General features: G+C 50.7%; 1 protein-coding gene across 3 annotated transcripts in view; it reads right to left on the reverse strand.

Annotated features, from left to right (window-relative positions):
- M1AP (meiosis 1 associated protein) overlaps positions 1-14,548 on the reverse strand; it is a 155,136-nt gene that overhangs the window by 3,421 nt on the left and 137,167 nt on the right. The gene's annotated exons all lie outside the window — the stretch shown is intronic.

Here is a 14,548-nt window from a genome sequence, read left to right on the forward strand (position 1 = left end):
AGTGTTAGCAGGAGAGTCAGGCAACTGGTATTATTTTACAAGGAAAAATCCATATGGTTCTCAGTTTAGGTTCCCTTTAACTACAGAGGAGGTAACATAAGGAATGAAGAGATAAGATAACTCTCACTGTGTGGAGGTAAGTTTGCTCTTGCCTTATTATCTCCAGCATGATGTTAGTGAATTGACGCCAATCTCCTCCACCACATCCAGTATGACCACAGAGTACTCAGTACTGCTTCTCTATCAGGACTCACAAGCAATGACCACAGCAACACACCAGCCACTGTGCTCTCTTGTACAGGTAGCCCCCGTCTAACCAACGAGATAGGGACTGAAAGCTCATTCTAAACCTGAATCTGTCCAGTGAAAACACTGTGCCATCTCTGTCCCCTGTACATCCTCTATGCCCCTGTGCCTCCAGTGTCCCCCTCTACGTCACCTCTGCTCTTCTGTGCCTCCAGTGTCCCCCTCTACGTCACCTCTGCTCTTCTGTGCCTCCAGTGTCCCCCTCTACGTCACCTCTGCTCTTCTGTGCCTCCAGTGTCCCCCTCTACGTCACCTCTGCTCTTCTGTTCCTCCAGTGTCCCCCTATACGTCACCTCTGCTCTTCTGTGCCTCCAGTGTCCCCCTCTACGTCACCTCTGCTCTTCTGTGCCTCCAGTGTCCCCCTCTACGTCACCTCTGCTCTTCTGTTCCTCCAGTGTCCCCCTCTACGTCACCTCTGCTCTTCTGTGCCTCCAGTGTCCCCTCTACGTCACCTCTCCCTGTGCCTCCAGTGTCAACCTCTGTGTCACCTCTGCTCTTCTGTGCCTCCAGTGTCCTTATCTGTGTCACCTCTGCTCTTCTGTTCCTCCAGTGTCCCCCTCTACGTCACCTCTGCTCTTCTGTTCCTCCAGTGTCCCCCTCTACGTCACCTCTGCTCTTCTGTGCCTCCAGTGTCCCCCTCTACGTCACCTCTGCTCTTCTGTGCCTCCAGTGTCCCCCTCTACGTCACCTCTGCTCTTCTGTGCCTCCAGTGTCCCCCTCTACGTCACCTCTGCTCTTCTGTGCCTCCAGTGTCCCCCTCTACGTCACCTCTGCTCTTCTGTGCCTCCAGTGTCCCCCTCTACGTCACCTCTGCTCTTCTGTGCCTCCAGTGTCCCCCTCTACGTCACCTCTGCTCTTCTATGCCTCCAGTGTCCCCCTCTACGTCACCTCTGCTCTTCTGTGCTTCCAGTGTCCCCTCTACGTCACCTCTCCCTGTGCCTCCAGTGTCAACCTCTGTGTCACCTCTGCTCTTCTGTGCCTCCAGTGTCCTCATCTACGTCACCTCTGCTCTTCTGTTCCTCCAGTGTCCCCCTCTACGTCACCTCTGCTCTTCTGTTCCTCCAGTGTCCCCCTCTACGTCACCTCTGCTCTTCTGTGCCTCCAGTGTCCCCCTCTACGTCACCTCTGCTCTTCTGTGCCTCCAGTGTCCCCCTCTACGTCACCTCTGCTCTTCTGTTCCTCCAGTGTCCCCCTCTACGTCACCTCTGCTCATCTGTTCCTCCAGTGTCCCCCTCTACGTCATCTCTACTCTTCTGTTCCTCCAGTGTCCCCTCTACGTCACCTCTGCTCTTCTGTTCCTCCAGTGTCCCCCTCTACGTCACCTCTGCTCTTCTGTGCCTCCAGTGTCTCCCTCTACGTCACCTCTGCTCTTCTGTGCCTCCAGTGTCCCCCTCTACGTCACCTCTGCTCTTCTGTGCCTCCAGTGTCCCCCTCTACGTCACCTCTGCTCTTCTGTGCCTCCAGTGTCCCCCTCTACGTCACCTCTGCTCTTCTGTGCCTCCAGTGTCTCCCTCTACGTCACCTCTGCTCTTCTGTGCCTCCAGTGTCCCCCTCTACGTCACCTCTGCTCTTCTGTGCCTCCAGTGTCCCCCTCTACATGTGATATTCAGGAAACATTTTACCTCAGGCAAGCCTAAACTTAACTCTTCTGTCTTAAAGATCACTCTTCAATCCTTAAATTAACTCCAGAATTCTAAAGTTAAAGACAGGCTGTTAATGAACTGTGTGCGAAAATAACTACAGAGGAGGTAACTTAAAGGGAACTTAAACTGAGAGGGATATGGATGTTTCCTTTTAAACAATACCAGTCTTCAGTCAGAGCTCCTGATCTGCATGCTTGTTCAGGGGCTGTGGCTAAACGTATTAGAGACACAGTGTTAGCAGGAGAGTCAGGCAACTGGTATTATTTTACAAGGAAAAATCCATATGGTTCTCAGTTTAGGTTCCCTTTAACTACAGAGGAGGTAACATAAGGAATGAAGAGATAAGATAACTCTCACTGTGTGGAGGTAAGTTTGCTCTTGCCTTATTATCTCCAGCATGATGTTAGTGAATTGACGCCAATCTCCTCCACCACATCCAGTATGACCACAGAGTACTCAGTACTGCTTCTCTATCAGGACTCACAAGCAATGACCACAGCAACACACCAGCCACTGTGCTCTCTGTACAGGTAGCCCCCGTCTAACCAACGAGATAGGGACTGAAAGCTCATTCTAAACCAGAATCTGTCCAGTGAAAACACTGTGCCATCTCTGTCCCCTGTACATCCTCTATGCCCCTGTGCCTCCAGTGTCCCCCTCTACGTCACCTCTGCTCTTCTGTGCCTCCAGTGTCCCCCTCATCTGTGTCACCTCTGCTCTTCTGTGCTTCCAGTGTCCCCCTCTATGTCACCTCTCCCTGTGCCTCCAGTGTCAACCTCTGTGTCACCTCTGCTCTTCTGTGCCTCCAGTGTCCCCCTCTACGTCACCTCTGCTCTTCTGTGCTTCCAGTGTCCCCTCTACGTCACCTCTCCCTGTGCCTCCAGTGTCAACCTCTGTGTCACCTCTGCTCTTCTGTGCCTCCAGTGTCCCCTCTACGTCACCTCTCCCTGTGCCTCCAGTGTCAACCTCTGTGTCACCTCTGCTCCCCCGTGCCTCCAGTGTCCCCCTCTACGTCACCTCTGCTCTTCTGTTCCTCCAGTGTCCCCCTCTACGTCACCTCTGCTCTTCTGTGCTTCCAGTGTCCCCCTCTACGTCACCTCTCCCTGTGCCTCCAGTGTCAACCTCTGTGTCACCTCTGCTCCCCCATGCCTCCAGTGTCCCCCTCTACGTCACCTCTGCTCCCCCATGCCTCCAGTGTCAACCTCTGTGTCACTTCTCCCTGTGCCTCCAGTGTCAACCTCTGTGTCACCTCTCCCTGTGCCTCCAGTGTCAACCTCTGTGTCACCTCTGTTCCCCCGTGCCTCCAGTGTCAACCTCTGTGTCACCTCTGCTCCCCCGTGCCTCCAGTGTCCCCCTCTGTGTCACCTCTGCTCCCCCGTGCCTCCAGTGTCCCCCTCTACGCCACCTCTGCTCCCCCATGCCTCCAGTGTCAACCTTTGTGTCACTTCTCCCTGTGCCTCCAGTGTCAACCTGTGTCACCTCTCCCTGTGCCTCCAGTGTCAACCTCTGTTCCCCCGTGCCTCCAGTGTCAACCTCTGTGTCACCTCTGATCCCCCGTGCCTCCAGTGTCAACCTCTGTGTCACCTCTGTTCCCCCGTGCCTCCAGTGTCAACCTCTGTGTCACCTCTGCTCCCCCATGCCTCCAGTGTCAACCTCTGTGTCACCTCTGCTCCCCCGTGCCTCCAGTGTCCCCATCTGTGTCACCTCTGTTCCCCCGTGCCTCCAGTGTCAACCTGTGTCACCTATTTTCCGCCATGCCTCCAGTGTCAACCTCTGTGTCACCTCTCCCTGTGCCTCCAGTGTCAACCTCTGTGTCACCTCTGTTCCCCCGTGCCTCCAGTGTCAACCTCTGTGTCACCTCTGTTCCCCCGTGCCTCCAGTGTCAACCTCTGTCATCCTTAGTCACTGGATGGGAGCATGGAGATCACACAGCACAGTATGAATACAAGGTAATGCTTAGTCAGTCACTGGAGGGGAGCATGGAGATCACACAGCACAGTATGAGTACAAGGTAATGCTTAGTCACTGGAGGGGAGCATGGAGATCACACAGCACAGTATGAGTACAAGGTAATGCTTAGTCACTGGATGGAGCATGGAGATCACACAGCACAGTATGCGTACAAGGTAATGCTTAGTCATTGGAGGGGAGCATGGAGATCACACAGCACGGTATGAGTACAAGGTAATGCTTAGTCACTGGAGGGGAGCATGGAGATCACACAGCACAGTATGAGTACAAGGTAATGCTTAGTCACTGGAGAGGAGCATGGAGATCACACAGCACAGTATGAGTACAAGGTAATGCTTAGTCACTGGATGGGGCATGGAGATCACACAGCACAGTATGAGTACAAGGTAATGCTTAGTCACTGGAGGGGAGCATGGAGATCACACAGCACAGTATAAGTACAAGGTAATGCTTAGTCACTGGATGGGGCATGGAGATCACACAGCACAGTATGAGTACAAGGTAATGCTTAGTCACTGGATGGAGCATGGAGATCACACAGCACAGTATGAGTACAAGGTAATGCTCAGTCACTGGATGGGAGCATAGAGATCACACAGCACAGTATGAGTACAAGGTAATGCTTAGTCATTGGATGGAGCATGGAGATCACACAGCACATTATGAGTACAAGGTAATGCTTAGTCAGTCACAGGATGGAGCATGGAGATCACACAGCACAGTATGAGTACAAGGTAATGCTTAGTCACTGGATGGAGCATGGAGATCACACAGCACAGTATGAGTACAAGGTAATGCTTAGTCACTGGATGGAGCATGGAGATCACACAGCACAGTATGAGTACAAGGTAATGCTTAGTCACTGGATGGAGCATGGAGATCACACAGCACAGTATGAGTACCAGGTAATGCTTAGTCAGTCACTGGATGGGAGCATGGAGATCACACAGCACAGTATGAGTACAAGGTAATGCTTAGTCACTGGATGGGAGCATGGAGATCACACAGCACAGTATGAGTACCAGGTAATGCTTAGACAGTCACTGGATGGAGCATGGAGATCACACAGCACAGTATGAGTACAAGGTAATGCTTAGTCACTGGATGGAGCATGGAGATCACACAGCACAGTATGAGTACAAGGTAATGCTTAGTCACTGGATGGAGCATGGAGATCACACAGCACAGTATGAGTACCAGGTAATGCTTAGTCAGTCACTGGATGGGAGCATGGAGATCACACAGCACAGTATGAGTACAAGGTAATGCTTAGTCACTGGAGGGGAGCATGGAGATTAGGCAAGTTAGGTTCACTCAGATGCATAGCATGGGTGCACAGTAATGGAGGTGCATGATCAGGTAGGACACAAAAGGAGGAAGACCCTGCCCAAAGGCTTACAATCTAGAGGGAGAGGTAAGGACACGGAAGGTAGGGGACCAGAGTTCAACTGTGGGTTTAGAGCAATTGTGATGGGTGGTAGGCCAGAGTGAAAAGGTGAGTTTTGAGGGCTTTCTTGAAGATGTTGTAGGAGGGGGCTGCCCTAATGGGTGGAGGTAGGGAGTTCCATAGTGTTGGAGCAGCTCTTGAGAAGTCCTGGAGGTGTGCATGGGACTGGGTGATGCGGGGGGCGGTTAGGCGAAGTTCATTGGAAGAGCGGAGTGAGCGGCTAGGTGTGTACCTCTGAGTAAGATCGGAAATGTAGGTTGGACAGGTTTTGTGGACGGATTTGTAGGTCAGTGGAGGGATTCAAGGAGGGGATCCGCCATGGTGGAGCGATGGGAGCAGTGGATAATTCTGGCTGCCGCATTCATGATGGACTGCAGTGGGGCTGTTCGGGTCATAGGGAGACCAGACAGCAGGGCATTGCAGTAGTCAAGGCGGGAAATTATGAGGGCATGGATGAGGAGTTTGGTGGTGGCAGAGGTCAGGAAAGGGCGAATCTTACAGATGTTACGAAGGTGGAAGTTGCAGGACTTTGTGAGGTTTTGGATGTGGGAAGTGAAGGAGAGTGTGGAGTCCAGGGTGACTCCCAGACAGCGGGCTTGAGAGGTAGGGTGAATGGTAGTGTGGTTAACAGTGACCTGCACATCTGGGAGGTCCAGGGATGACTGGGGTGGGAAGATCATAAATTCTGTTTTGTCTAGATTTAGTTTCAGGAACCTAGCGGACATCCAGGAGGAGATGGCTGATAGGCAGGAGGAGACCTTGTCCATGGTAGTGGTGGATATGTCAGGGGTGTGGAGGTAGATCTGGGTGTCATCTGCATACAGATGATAGTTAAAACCCATGGAGGAGATAACCTTGCCAATTAACTTTTCACTAGCCATTTACTTTTTTTTTATAACTTGGACCTCTTGTGCACATTATTTATATTATTAACTATAATCAGAATTATTAGATGTAATGCCCCTTTAAATAATGACCAAACCATTTGTCCTGAATCCCCTGATGTGCTGGAAGGTGTCTGTGTTGCTTTGAACTCTGTATACACAATTGGTCTAAAGTCTGGCAGGAAACCTTTGCAATTTGCATATCACAGCAAGCAAGGATTACAGGTCTTTGAAAACCATGGTGTCATCATCTAAGGAAAATAGATGATTTCTGGATGTTACAATTGAGTAGGCCCAGGCTAGCCATCTTCCTAAAAATCAGCTTGGAAGATTCAGAGTTGTACTTCTCAGGAGCTAGCAACGCGCTAGAGGTGCCTCGGCTACTGGTCGGAGCTGCGTGCTCCCGCAAACAACGTTCTGGTCTGCATGCTGGTAACGTTTGATTCCAGTTTTATTTGGTTTATGAGCAGACTGTCTTGTTGTGTGTCTTTGTATTTTTATTTTGTTTTTGTAAATATTTTGTATATATTTCTTTCTGCACTGTTCCACTTTTTGGAATATTAAATCTTTAATAAGCTGGTCTTCTTATGTACTAAGCAGAGCTCGCATTCCTAGAAAGAGACTGCAGTGTAATTTGTGTTCCAAGTTCAGTGTCGGATTGGATGCTCGGTTTTTACACCGCTACCTTGTGAGTGTTCGTGTGTGTGTGGCGTTCCCGTATTTGGGCCTAAGCGCAAAGCTGACCCAAATATGAAAATGCTGGACTGAGTGCAGGCCCCTCGACAGCAGAGTGGGAATTGTTGAAGTGTCTAGTAGCAGCTAGTGGTGGCAGAGTGTGTGCTGTGAGGGGCGACAGCCTTGTGTTAGCTTGAATATGGCTGCTTCCCCTCTCAATCTAATCTAAGCCCCAGTCGGGAACAGTCTCTGCAGGCTTGCTGCGGGGCCGGTTCCTGACAGACACTGGCTCTCAGCTAGTGTTGGGCGAACAGTGTTCGCCACTGTTCGGGTTCTGCAGAACATCACCCTGTTCGGGTAATGTTCGAGTTCGGCCGAACACTTGATGGTGTTCGGCCAAACCGTTCGGCCACATGGCCGAACTAAGAGCGCATGGCCGAACGTTCCCCGAACGTTCGGCTAGCGCTGTGATTGGCCGAACGGGTCACGTGGTTCGGACTCGAACGCGCTTTGATTGGCCGAACTGTCACGTGGTTCGGGTAAATAAATACCCGAACCACGTCATATCTCCGCCATTTGTCTGTGGGTTTAGCTTTGGGTAGGCAGGCAGGGTAGTTCGCGCTCCAGCCACGCTAGCCAGGGTCCCCCCAGTCATTGTGTCGCTGCTGGGAATAGTAGTACACCGCTCGCTCAGCCACACTATATAGCATTGTGTTTACTGCCACTCTGTGTACCTCGCTCAGCCACACTATATAGCATTGTGTTTACTGCCACTCTGTGTCTGCTGGGAATAGTAGTACACCGCTCGCTCAGCCACACTATATAGCATTGTGTTTACTGCCACTCTGTGTACCTCGCTCAGCCACACTATATAGCATTGTGTTTACTGCCACTTTGTGTCTGCTGGGAATAGTAGTACACCGCTCGCTCAGCCACACTATATAGCATTGTGTTTACTGCCACTCTGTGTACCTCGCTCAGCCACACTATATAGCATTGTGTTTACTGCCACTTTGTGTCTGCTGGGAATAGTAGTACACCGTTCGCTCAGCCACACTATATAGCATTGTGTTTACTGCCACTCTGTGTCTGCTGGGAATAGTAGTACACCGCTCGCTCAGCCACACTATATAGCATTGTGTTTACTGCCACTCTGTGTACACCGCTCACCCAGCACACTATATAGCATTGTGTTTACTGCCACTCTGTGTCTGCTGGGAATAGTAGTACACCGCTCGCTCAGCCACACTATATAGCATTGTGTTTACTGCCACTCTGTGTACCTCGCTCAGCCACACTATATAGCATTGTGTTTACTGCCACTTTGTGTCTGCTGGGAATAGTAGTACACCGCTTGCTCAGCCACACTATATAGCATTGTGTTTACTGCCACTCTGTGTACCTCGCTCAGCCACACTATATAGCATTGTGTTTACTGCCACTCTGTGTACCTCGCTCAGCCACACTATATAGCATTGTGTTTACTGCCACTCTGTGTCTGCTGGGAATAGTAGTACACCGCTCGCTCAGCCACACTATATAGCATTGTGTTTACTGCCACTCTGTGTACCTCGCTCAGCCACACTATATAGCATTGTGTTTACTGCCACTCTGTGTCTGCTGGGAATAGTAGTTCACCGCTCGCTCAGCCACACTATATAGCATTGTGTTTACTGCCACTTTGTGTACCTCGCTCAGCCACACTATATAGCATTTTGTTTACTGCCACTTTGTGTCTGCTGGGAATAGTAGTACACCGCTCGCTCAGCCACACTATATAGCATTGTGTTTACTGCCACTCTGTGTACACCGCTCACCCAGCACACTATATAGCATTGTGTTTACTGCCACTCTGTGTCTGCTGGGAACAGTAGTACACCGCTCGCTCAGCCACACTATATAGCATTGTGTTTACTGCCACTCTGTGTACCTTGCTCAGCCACACTATATAGCATTGTGTTTACTGCCACTCTGTGTACACCGCTTACCCAGCACACTATATAGCATTGTGTTTACTGCCACTCTGTGTCTGCTGGGAATAGTAGTACACCGCTCGCTCAGCCACACTATATAGCATTGTGTTTACTGCCACTCTGTGTACCTCGCTCAGCCACACTATATAGCATTGTGTTTACTGCCACTTTGTGTCTGCTGGGAATAGTAGTACACCGCTCGCTCAGCCACACTATATAGCATTGTGTTTACTGCCACTCTGTGTCTGCTGGGAATAGTAGTACACCGCTCGCTCAGCCACACTATATAGCATTGTGTTTACTGCCACTCTGTGTACACCGCTCACCCAGCACACTATATAGCATTGTGTTTACTGCCACTCTGTGTACCTTGCTCAGCCACACTATATAGCATTGTGTTTACTGCCACTCTGTGTCTGCTGGGAACAGTACTACACCGCTCGCTCAGCCACACTATATAGCATTGTGTTTACTGCCACTCTGTGTACCTTGCTCAGCCACACTATATAGCATTGTGTTTACTGCCACTCTGTGTACAGCGCTCACCCAGCACACTATATAGCATTGTGTTTACTGCCACTCTGTGTCTGCTGGGAACAGTAGTACACCGCTCGCTCAGCCACACTATATAGCATTGTGTTTACTGCCACTCTGTGTACACCGCTCACCCAGCACACTATATAGCATTGTGTACTCTGCCAGTCAGTGTGTATATTGCTGGGATCAGTAATACTCCTCTCACCGCCAACCACTATATGAGCTCACCATGAGTTCCTCAGAGACCTCCGCTGTGAGCAGCACTCCCAACAACAGCAACAGCCAACGCCCCACACAAGCTATAACATCCACCCCAGCAGCCAGTGGTCAGCAGCAGCCCTCCCCGGAGGAGAACGTTGTGTCCATCGGTCCGGCGCCAGAGCGATTATTGAGGGCTGCCATTGAGGAGATGATGGGGCCTGATGTGGAGGAGGAGGTCGGGCTCAGGCCAGCATCCCAAGTTAATGTTGAGGACGATGAGGGGTCTGTGTCTGGGGATGTTGGGGTGGCAGAGGTGGTGGGTGGGTCAGACTCAGGAGAAGAGTTGTATGATGAGGATGATGATCGGGACCATCTGTATGTGCCTCAGAGTCCGACCCCGGAAAACATGTTGTATTGTGTGTTTAGGTACTAAAATCTGCGTTCCCACTTCCCAGTACTGCCCGGGTCCACGGATCCATATAATTTTTTGAGCAGCACTATCAAACTGTGGTACTATGAGTGAGTTGCCATGGTCCTTCTGTGCTGTCACACTCACCGTCTGTCTGCAGATGGATTGTTCAACACAGCTACGCCATCTGACATGTAGTCCTTGACCATCTTCTCCAGGCGATTGGTGTTGGAGGACGTGGAACTGCCCGATTGCTGTTCTGTGGGCTGCTGCATGGGTGTCAGAAAATGTTCCCACTCCAAGGACACTGCCAATACCATTCCCTTTTGGGCACTAGCAGCAGCTTGTGTTCTTTGCTGCCCTCCTGGTCCTCCTGGGTTTGCTGAAGTCAGTCTGTCGGCGTACAACTGGCTAGAGAAGGAGGAGGATGTCAATCTCCTCTCTAAAGTCTCCATCCTCAAGGGCCTGCTGGAATTGTTCCATTTTTGACCTGTCTGACACTTTCTTCAATCAGTTTTTTTAACATTGTGTTTGTATAAACTGGGTATAAACCCAGTAATTGGTGTTGTCCAGATTCCAGAATAATGAATAATAATGAATAGTGAATAATGCGCGGGCCGCGTTCAATGCAGTCTAGCATGAATTGAGCCATGTGTGCCAGAGAATCCTGCCAGACTCCTCTGTCTTCATGTTCTTGTGAGCGTTGTGATTGTTGTGATGCACCATATTCGTCACCAGCATCACTTTCTTCCTCTTCTGCTGTCCATTCCCGCTAAATTGTGGAAGTCCAACGTGCACCGCTCTGTCCCTCGGCAGTGGGGGCATCCAATTCCTGCTCCAACTCCAGCTGTTCCTCGTCCTGTTCTTTGTCATAGCTGGGACCAGCGTTTCCTGAGGCAGGTTGCCTGATGTTGGTATCATCACGCTGATCGTTTTCATCTTCAGAATCCCCCACTTGCATCATGCCAGCGGTTTCCATCTTCAACATTGATTTCTTCAGTAAACACAGCAGTGGTATTGTAATGCTGACTGTAGAGTTGTCACTGCTCAGTCACAAGCAACGTGGATTGCTCAAAATTTTGGAGGACTTGGCAGAGATCCAACATGGTGGCCCAATCAGATCCACAGAAGCTTGGTAGCTAGCTGCTGGAATGCGCCTCGGCACTGCGCAAAAGCGTGCTAGCATGTGCAGCATAGAATTCCAGCGCGTAGGGAGGGACATCACCCAGCGAGCGATGGTGCGCTAGATTGAAGCGCTCCTGCATCTCTTGGTGAGTCCTTCAGAAGCGGTACTGGACTTTAAAAAATGTTTTGTTTTTTTCCTTCAACAGAAGATCTGCCACGTTGGAGTGAGGAGGACGCCGCCGACCCCGACACCAAGCTGAACCCCGGCGAACTCCAAGCAGAGGATCTTCAGGAACTCTCAAGGCTTTGAGCAAGCTGAGGAGGATCAGCAGTCCCGACGAGACCTCTCCTCATATGTGACTGTGTGCAGTGGAGTAGAGCTCCCCAGAACAACCTCTCACTTGTCACTTTGTCACTGGTCACTTTGTCACTTTGTCATTTTGTCACTTTGTCACTTTGTCACTTTGTCATTTTGTCACTTTGTCAGTCACTTTGTCACTTTGTCACTGGTCACTTTGTCACTTGTCCAGATGATCTCGGTACACCTCCTGCGATTCAAATTCCTGCACACATTGCTCTGGGATTTGGGTGTGATGAATGATGCATCTAACTGGCCACCGGAGGCAATTAAGGCCTTCAAAACATTGAAAGCAGCTTTCTGTTCCGCCCCCATTTTGCATCATGTTGAGTTGTTGATGTCATGTTCATCCTCGGCCTCGCCTTGCATTTCAGTGCGAGGTGCATTTTCCACAGAAAAAGGTTGTGAATCCGGGCACAACATTTGTGGCTGTTCCATTGACCTTTCACAGGTAGAAGATTGTGGGGGTGGGAATAGCTCCTCCGAATAGCCCATTGTGTCCTGAAAACTACTCATTGCATTGCTTTGCGCACACATTTTTTTGTCCTCATGCAAGGCCTGAGTTGCACCTGAAAGCGTGGCCTTCTCCTCCTGCGCCTCCTCCTGTTCCATCACGTCTGCTGCTGCTGGGTTAGCGTTGACGCCCGGTCCCTGTTTATTGAACCTCTTATCTTTATTACATTTATGACTGCATGGCGGTAAAAAGCATGCTATCCGCACGCTTCTTGTCCTCATGCAAGGCCTGGGTTGTTGTGTCTCAAAAAGCGTGGCCTTCTCCTCCTGCGCCTCCTCCTGTTCCATCACGTGTGCTGCTGCTGGTGCTGGGTTAGCGTTACCGGTCCCTTTTCCTGGAACCTCTTCTCTGTATTACATTTATGACTGCATGGCGACAAAAAGCATGTTACCTGTGCAAAGAAACATGACATTTTCCACATTTAAAAGACAGTTTTTCCTTTGAAACTTTACAATCAATTTTCTCAAAAACTACAAGCTCTTTTTCAAATATTTTTTTTTCCCCTTGTACCCACTCCCAAGGTGCACATACCCTGCAAATTTGTAAGGAAGCTTTACAAAGCACGAAAGTTCGGGTCCCCATTGACTTCCATTATGTTTGGAGTTCGGCGCGAACACCCGAACATCGCGGCGATGTTCGGCGAACGTTCGCGAACCCGAACATCTAGGTGTTCGCCCAACACTACTCTCAGCTTCTAGAGGACAGGCCTGGGGAATGTTTCTTTGGCATTTATAGTTGTACGATGGGTGGGCTTTTCTGACTGATCCATTATGGTCTCTTTGAAATAGGAACAAGAGATGTGAAGTGAATCTGCTTTAGTGCTGATTGTTCTCTCTAGGGAAGAATAAACAACCAACCATTTCCTATAGAGAAGAGCCTAGGGGATGGCAGAAACACTGGTTTTTTGAAACAGACTACAAAGTTAAAGTGATACTCCTAATAATGCTTTATGTGCTCGATTTTGTACGATTGCACGGATGGTCAGGCGAATCCATAACACTCTCTACCTCTTCTATGCCTCTCGGGCCTCTAGTGTTCCCCTCTATGTCACCTCTGTCCCCTGTGCCTCAAGTGTCCCCCTGTGTCACACCTGTCCCCCCCCACTGTGATTTATGCCACCTGTACCAAATCCAAATGCAAAAAAGCTTTATTGGCAGGACCAAATACATTTAGCATTGCCAAAGCAAAACAAAACATTAACATGGGGAGGGGGGATTGTGGGAATAAGGGAAGGATATAGGGAGTTGGGGTATATAGTCCATAGGTGTGTGGAGGATGTTAGGGACAGTATGGGGGACTGGGATATACAGTCCATATGGGGTATTGGGGGTGTACAGTCCATGTGGTATCGTGTTCCTCTCAGTTGGTGGCAGGCTGTGACATATCGGGCAGCTATTTGCATGGTTGTTTCCTCCTCCCCCAGTAGGATGTAGAGTTTCCTCTCCTCATCTGTGGAGGTAAAATCCTGGATGTGGGCGGAGAGTTTCTGGAAGTGGGTGGTCCTCACAGGTGCGTATTTGCTGCAGTGTAGCAGGAAGTGGGCCTCATCCTTCAGGACCCCCTGGTCACATTGTCTGCACAGTCTCTCCTCCCGGGGCTTCCATGTCTGTCTGTGCCGCCCTGTCTCTACCTCCAGTCTGTGGGCAGAGTCTCTGGAAGTGGGCGGTCCTCACAGGTGCGTATTTGCTGCAGTGTAGCAGGAAGTGGCCTCATCCTCCAAGATCTCCTGGTCACATTGTCTGCACAGTCTCTCCTCCCGGGGCTTCCATGTCTGTCTGTGCCGCCCTGTCTCTACCTCCAGGCTGTGGGCGGAGTCTCTGGAAGTGGGTGGTCCTTACAGGTGCGTATTTGCTGCAGTGTAGCAGGAAGTGGGCCTCATCCTCAAAGACCCCCTGGTCACATTGCCTGCACAGTCTCTCCTCCCGGGGCTTCCATGTCTGTCTGTGCCGCCCTGTCTCTACCTCCAGTCTGTGGGCGGAGTCTCTGGAAGTGGGTGGTCCTCACAGGTGCATATTTGCTGCAGTGTAGCAGGAAGTGGCCTCATCCTCCAAGATCTCCTGGTCACATTGTCTGCACAGTCTCTCCTCCCGGGGCTTCCATGTCTGTCTGTGCCGCCCTGTCTCTACCTCCAGTCTGTGGGCGGAGTCTCTGGAAGTGGGCGGTCCTCACAGGTGCGTATTTGCTGCAGTGTAGCAGGAAGTGGGCCTCATCCTCAAAGACCCCCTGGTCACATTGCCTGCACAGTCTCTCCTCCCGGGGCTTCCATGTCTGTCTGTGCCGCCCTGTCTCTACCTCCAGTCTGTGGGCGGAGTCTCTGGAAGTGGGTGGTCCTCACAGGTGCGTATTTGCTGCAGTGTAGCAGGAAGTGGCCTCATCCTCCAAGATCTCCTGGTCACATTGTCTGCACAGTCTCTCCTCCCGGGGCTTCCATGTCTGTCTGTGCCGCCCTGTCTCTACCTCCAGTCTGTGGGCGGAGTCTCTGGAAGTGGGCGGTCCTCACAGGTG

The sequence above is a fragment of the Hyperolius riggenbachi genome, chromosome 1, assembly GCF_040937935.1.
Source record: "Hyperolius riggenbachi isolate aHypRig1 chromosome 1, aHypRig1.pri, whole genome shotgun sequence".
Classification (NCBI taxonomy): Eukaryota; Metazoa; Chordata; class Amphibia; order Anura; family Hyperoliidae; genus Hyperolius; species Hyperolius riggenbachi.